Source organism: Marmota marmota, unplaced genomic scaffold (assembly GCF_001458135.2).
Source record: "Marmota marmota marmota unplaced genomic scaffold, marMar, whole genome shotgun sequence".
Taxonomy (NCBI): domain Eukaryota; kingdom Metazoa; phylum Chordata; class Mammalia; order Rodentia; family Sciuridae; genus Marmota; species Marmota marmota.
In genome coordinates, this window is record NW_026005800.1 from 141,616 (window position 1) to 147,615 (window position 6,000).

At 38.4% G+C, this 6,000-nt stretch overlaps 1 pseudogene; it reads left to right on the plus strand.

The window, feature by feature from the left end:
• The window catches only part of LOC107160979, a 30,263-nt pseudogene extending 24,548 nt beyond the window's left edge, over window positions 1-5,715 (plus strand).
• Window positions 5,716-6,000: the final 285 nt, after the last annotated feature.

The following is a 6,000-nucleotide window of genomic DNA, read 5'->3' on the forward strand; positions in this document are numbered from 1 at the left end:
ATATGCTAGCCTAGAAGCCACTGAAACACTATGGAAAACTCCCTCCAAGAAAGCGAGTATCATGGCACTAACTTCAGGACTAATTTTTTAAGCCACTAAACCTCTATCAATTTTGAGTTCCAATAACAGTATTGATGAATTAAAAATTATTCTGATTAATATTTTTATTTGAATAACAAGTAAATATAAAACTAATAAAATTTGCTTCAAATGATCTTAATGGTGAAAGTATATCCAAATCTCTTCAGCTTCTTTTTAAAAAAAAAATATTCTAGGGCTGGGGATGTGGCTCAAGCAGAAGCATGCTCACCTGGTATGTATGCGGTCTGGGTTTGATCCTCAACACCACATACAAACAAAGATGTTGTGTCTGCCGAAAAACTAAAAAATAAATATTAAAAAAATTATCTCTCTCTCTCTAAAAAAATTATTCTAATTTGTTATACATGACAACAGAATGCATTACAATTCATATTACATATGTAGAGCACAATTTTTCATCTCTCTGCTTGCATAGAAAGCATATTCACGCCATTCATGTCTTTTTCATACATGTACTTGGGGTAATGATGTTCATCTCATTCCAGCTCAGCTTCTTTTATAGAAATGGAAAAATGAAATTATTTGTCTATCTGCACAGTTATTAGCACAGGTTTTTAATAGAAACCCCACATCTAAAGAAAATTTTTACTCTTATAATAACTTTTACTTTTCCCTATATAACATTAACTTTCAATTTCCATATATTTTAACTTGGAAAAAAATTTATGACATCTTCTAGATTTGGGGAAACAGCTAGTGGCAGTTGCTATATTAAGAGTGGGAAAGAGAACTGTGGCCAGGAACATAAGGGCAAATTACTTGCATGAAAACATCCCATAAAGTTGAAAATAAATAAATCATTTCAGCACAGAACTTTTAAATCCACAAAAGTATTTTCTAAACCTGTAGGAAATTAAATATAGCAGAATTAGTATGTTGATCTTAACAATATAAATCAAATGTTAATGTGAATTCAAAAGTATCTACTAAAGAGATAGAATTGCATGAGACCTTACTTAGGTGAAATGATGCTAAATTTTGTATAGAGCTAATTATAGAGGGTTGCGGTTATATAATAGAGGTAGGAACAGAGGCCATTCCTCTATGGTAGACAAAGGAACACAGCACTTTTTTTGTCTCTGTGCCAGTTGCATTCAGGATTATAATGCCAGGAAGATTTTCCAGATAAGGTGACATTCAAGATGAGATCTGAGGGATAAGTATGGAAGCTCAGGGAAAGACATTCCAAGTAGGGAGTCATTATTGTTTCAAAAGTAACTTATTATTATTTGCTAGCCATTCATTCAATAAGTATGTATTGAATAACAGCCATTTATAGCATAGATATGTCTTAAAAAACTCTTCAAATTCTGGGTTCAACAGTTCATTGTTTGAATTGTTCTGAAACTTCTGTGGAACATAGTTCTCTCAGCTATACAATTCTTTCCTCTTTTCCTCAAAGTAAAAATTTTTCTTTTTTTAGGACCCAAATTAATATATTTTTATATTCATATGCAAAATCATTAAATATATAAAATACATTAGAAATGGACTTGGTGTTCCACCTAAAAACATGTTTATTCATAATAACATTGTAAGAGAAATAAATAATCTAAAACAAAAATAATGAATTTCAGAACTTTCCTTAAGAAGTTCAGAGCCGTGAACAAGAAATTATAAAAGATTCATTTATCCTATAACTATCATGATCAATAAAACCAATAAATAAGAGTAACAATATCAGAAAACATTTCATGTTATATAAATTTTAGAATTGAAAACAGAACCACATTTTATCAACCATCTTTTCCTTTAAAAAATAAAAATAATACCCTGCCACTAAAACTTTCAAGAATCTAATCTGAGAACTGGGGAATTCAGTTCAGGGCAGTGATGAAAAGTTTCAACAGAAGTAAAGGACGACTATAAGCTCAGGGAGAGAGTGAGGTGGGAAAATATGCTCTTCCCTTTACATGCTCCCATAAGGGGAGATCAGGTCATATTTCAGGCCTCCTGTCCACATTTATTCAGTTGGGTCTAGAATAGTGAGAGAAGCTCACTGTAGAGAGATTTGAGGAGACCCTAGACAAAAATGACCTAGTCTCTAGCTAATTTTCTAAGCAGATTTTTTTGAACAGAGGGTGCATTCTGGACTGTTAAGAAGCCCATAATCTCATTGGTTAATTTTAATCTAACGTTAATGCTAGAAAACCACAAATACATCTATATACATCCTCTGACACTTTACAACTAATTTGTAAAAGTTGATATTTTATCACTATGTTTTTTTTTCTATTTTTTTATTATTAGTTCTGCAAAACATTCTCACTATGTTTTTGATATTTGAACTTGCCTCTCCACTACTTTCATACCATTATTGAGTTTGCAAACTTGAAGAAGACACTAAACCCTACCTCAATTTATTCATGTGTGAAATGAAGATAATTTTTAAGGGTTGAGTCAGTATTACTAATATGTAGAAGTTCTTAGCCTCATTCAGTAAATAGTAATCACTATTTAAGTGTTATAAATTATGTTTATTTATTTAGTTAGTTCTTTTACAACTCCAACAGTGAAGGCTAAGACATAGCTATGGTTTTTCTCATTTAGGTCTTTGTTATATAAAGAAAGAAATTTGGAATGTGCTGAAAGCATAACAGTGAGTACAGTGTGATGCCTGTACTATAGGGAAATAGGAGGAGGAGTTAGACAGCTGTTGCTGCAGGCTGGAAGAAATGAGATGCTGATATGAGCTAAATGAACAATTCTACAAAGATGCAATGAATATGGCAGAGAGATTGCTTTGGGAAATATTTCCTATAGTTTACAACAATTGCACATAAGCCTTTCAAAAATTTACCATTAGAAACAGGTTTTCATGGTGGTCAGAATACTCTCTCAACAACCTCTAGGCAATCTCCAGGCAACCACCAGTTCCTCTCACATAGGTGTCCTCTACATGGAATTGATGGAATGGTGGCTTTCAATATAATGTCTCCATGTCCAAATTCTGGAAGCCATGCACATTACACTGTTAAGGAAAATATCATCTTTGAATGTTTAACAAAGTAAAAGGTCTTGAGATAAAGAGATGGCCCAGAATTATCTGAGTGCAATAGCAAAAGACTTGTTATTATAGGAGACAGAAGAAAATTTGGGGCAGACAGAAGACAAAATATGGAAAAGAATGTCATCCAATGTTATCAGCCATAAAGCAAATAATACAGGGATACTGAGGGCCAGAAATTATTAATGTGACTTTACAATTCGATAGAAGTTGAAGGCTGGAAGAATGTTGAGAATCATAATATAATAAAGTCTAGGTTTCATTAAAGAGACTGTTGGTAGACATGAATTCCAAAACTGATCTGGTGAGAACTTAGAAATCTCTAGTGCCTTAGATGATAAATATATACAATAAACAGAATATTGGTACAAATATGAGTGTTAACATACAGCAGGAGTGGGCCTAAGGGAGACATGAGAAATATATAATTGAGAACACGAGGAAAGGTAACTCTTATTATATAGTGATAAAATTTTGTCTTGAGTTTTATTCTATTTTATGCAAAGCAGAATTTGTGATGAACTTTCGCTGAAGGGAAAGTGTTAAGAGGACAGCCTGATTTTTCTTTGCTGGTTATCAAAAAATATGAGAAGAAAACAAAATTTGAGAAAGGAACTGTGAAGCAAAAAAGAAACTCCCATTTGATAATTGGGAAGGATCTAAGCTTCTCCAAATTGTGAAGAATATTAAAAGTAGAAAATGCATCATTGCAAAAGTATACTGGTGACAGGACCAAGAGTCAAGCTGGCCGTCTGGGCAAGGGTAGTTGGCATTGCTTTCAATGCTAGGTTCTTGGAGCTGAGGTACAGGCTGGAGCCAGCCCTTATCCCAGTGCAAAGACTTGCAGTCAGGCTTCCGCCCCGGGGTGCCACCTCCTCACCCTCCCACCCCCCACCCCCGCCCCCACGTGGGAGGCTAGGATGGGCAGATGGTTCCTGCTCATGCCCAGGTGCCGCCCCTCACTCTAGGGAGGACCAGTCAGTGGTGGCTGCCTCAGCAAGGGAATCACTGACCGCCTAGGCAAGCCCAAGCCGGATGGCCTAGCAGCCGCCCCCGCAGGAATTGGAGGGTAGGGAGGCAGAGAGAGCTGCCTATCTAGTATGCTGTGGCCCAGCACCTGTGCTGGCTCTCTCCAGGATCTCGAGGGTGTGGGGGAGAGCCAGAGCTGGTGCTTGGCCACAGTGTGCCCCAGCAGCCGAGCCTGTGTGGGTGCTGGTGCTGCACCTGGTGCACAAGGCACCGGGGCCCTGGGACCCTTCTGCAGCAAGTAGCGGGTCTAGATCGACCTGAAGAGAAGCTGCCACTACCCAAGAAGATCCCCTGGACCAAAAAGCCTTCCCACCAGGCCTCCCCCGTAGCCACTGCGCTGGAGATCCTGTAGGCAGAGCTCGGTTCCCCAAAATAATAAGAGCAGGAAAACTCAAGACAAGGAAACTCAACAAGGCCAGTGATTTCAGGGATATGGCAAACTGGCCAAAATCAGGAGAGTTAGTGAGCACTGGAAAAATATTCTTGCAGTCTTAGAGTGTCATCACCCAAGGGAGGGGGGAGGAGGAGGAGGAGGAGGAGGAGAGAGGAGGGAGGAGGGAGGAGGAAAGAGGAAAGAGGAAAGAGGAGAAGAAGAAAGAAGAAGAGTAACAGTGAGATCAGAGAACACCGGAAAACAAAATTAGAGAGTCTTATTGAAAACGTCAGTGAGGATGAGGCTTAGTCAAGCAGTCAAGGAAAGAACTAATAAACACAAGTGGGTACCACTGCACTTAGATGATATAAGACCAGAGAGTCAGGAGAGACCTGGATCCCAGAACAGCTCTTGGTGTCAACCTGAAGCAAATATTTCTTCCCATAATAACAGGAGAAATGACACACGAAGTTGGAGGCAAGACATAGAAAAAGGAGATGATCAGGATGAAGTGTTCAGTATGAGGAGTGAGGAGGGTAATATCTGAGGTTCTTTCAGGGGTCGAGGAAAAGGACCAGGACAGGGAACAGGATGAGGCAGAGGAAACCCTCCAGTAAACTTTGATTATTCGTATGGTTACTGAGAACATGGTGAAAGGACAGACCAGCCATTTCAAACAGAAATTAACACCAGTATGATGTATTACTATGGTGACAGTACAGGTGTACAGGTGTATCCTGTGGAAGAAGCATTGCTTAAAGAGTACATTAATCATCTAATTTACTATTACTTCAGTATAAAAAACTTGGAACGTGACTTCTTTCTCTAGAGAAAGATGGATGAGCAAAGTTTCTTGTCTATTTCCCTGATTTCTGGATTTCACCATGTTCAGGCTCTCACCACAAAACTTAATTTAATTTTAGAGGCCCTGAAGGACAACAAAGTAGAAGTTGCAGATGAGAAAATGAGGAGAAAGATAGAACCAGAAAAATGGCCAATCCCAGGCCCTCCTCCCAGAAATGTGCCACAGAGAGATTACTCTCGGCTGATGGACTAACTGGAGTTTGTGCCAGGACAAGCCTTTTGCTCACATACAGTCAGGATGATGACCTACTGATGCCCTTGATGTCATCTGATGGTGATGTGCAGTAGAGCAGATGGTTCACTGAAATGCATTGTATATACTGGGACAAACCATGTTGTAGGGAAAAAAGCCACCAGACTGCCTTCTGTCTGAGAATGTCCACTGCTGATCCCAGGGCTGCATGACAATGGGGATGACTACCTGTGCCATGACCTGAGACAGAGCTGGGGACTACTACTGGTATTCTAGGAGCTGCCTACCATTTTTTGTGTAGTTGGACTTAGATGGCATGGCTACTTTTATTTGCAAGGGAAACTAATTTTTATCATTGTGGAAATATTTCAAGGTTCTGTTTTGTTTTCAATCATATGTACTTCAGTCCAGATCAATAAAGTGGAGAAAGAG